Here is a 1,251-nt window from a genome sequence, read left to right as displayed (position 1 = left end):
TTGCCTTCTAACTTTTATTTACATGCATGTCTATTTTTCGTAGTTGTAAATCTGTTTCTTTTCCTCCTTATTTTAAAAATAAATTTTAATTTGTACTCAGTAAGGAAAGCACAGGCTTGGTAATTCTCCAGGAATGATTTCAACAGAGAACTACACCTAATATTTCTAACAGTTCCAATTTAATTTTGCCAAGAGGTTCCATTCTTATTAAAAAGCATACCAGGGAGGGAAGGTGATTTTTGTGAGAAAGTACATGGGGATGTTAATTCTCACTACAATTAGGGTGATCAAGATTACAAATGTCACAATTTCTCCACTTTCTATTTAAGAGCTATATTGTGGGTCTTACAAGGATTGCATGGAGGGCAAATGAGTGCATATGGACTGTATTCAAGGATCTAAAAGAATTTAATGATTAATTCAACTATTTATTGAGTACCCATTATGTCTCAAGCAGAACGTGGACTATGATGAATAAGATACCATCTCTATCCTTGAAAAGATTATGGTAGAGATGAAAAACAAGAAGACATTGCAGTGAGCTCAGAGTAGAGTTGAGGCCAGGGGAGCAACCTGGAGGAAGAGAGATATGACATTTGGCTTAAAGTTAGGCCAGGCACATAGGCCGGAATAAAAAAAAGCAAGAAAGAGCATGGTGTTTGTGGTACTGCAAGTTATTCTACCTGACTAGATGCAAATAGAATCCACTGGGGGTGAGCAGATGAGATGTAGCAGTAAGCAGAGGTCAGATTGTAAAGAATGAATATACTTCATCAGAGCAGTGACTGTGTTTGTCCAGCACTGCCTAGGACAGCACCTGGCATGTAGGCATTTGATTGGTATTTGTGGAATGAATTAGTCTACACCATGTTATGGAGTGGACTCATTACTGGTCACAGTGATTGGCCTCTGGTTGCAAAGGAAGAGTACACATAGTTGGGAAGGGACAATTTCTCCTCTCTCTCCAGAGACTGTATCTATGATGTAGCTCATTGCTTTGCTGGGTATGCCACGTGACTGCTGCTTGCTTCCCAGCACAGGGATGCTGCTTTATTCTTGTTGGTCCAAACTGCCTGCTGCTGCTAAACAGCAGGGGTAAGGCAAAGTGAACCCTAACATGAGAATCGCTTCCTTACCCCAATTTCATTTTTTAATAGCATAAAAAATGCCACAAACGTAGCATCTCAGGATATGCTTGCAAATAAAATGTATTAATGCCATTTCCGATTCCTAATCCTAGAAGCAGAGTCA

Source organism: Galeopterus variegatus, unplaced genomic scaffold (genome assembly GCF_000696425.1).
Source record: "Galeopterus variegatus unplaced genomic scaffold, G_variegatus-3.0.2 Scaffold5598, whole genome shotgun sequence".
Lineage (NCBI taxonomy): Eukaryota > Metazoa > Chordata > Mammalia > Dermoptera > Cynocephalidae > Galeopterus > Galeopterus variegatus.
This window is presented reverse-complemented; position numbering follows the sequence as displayed.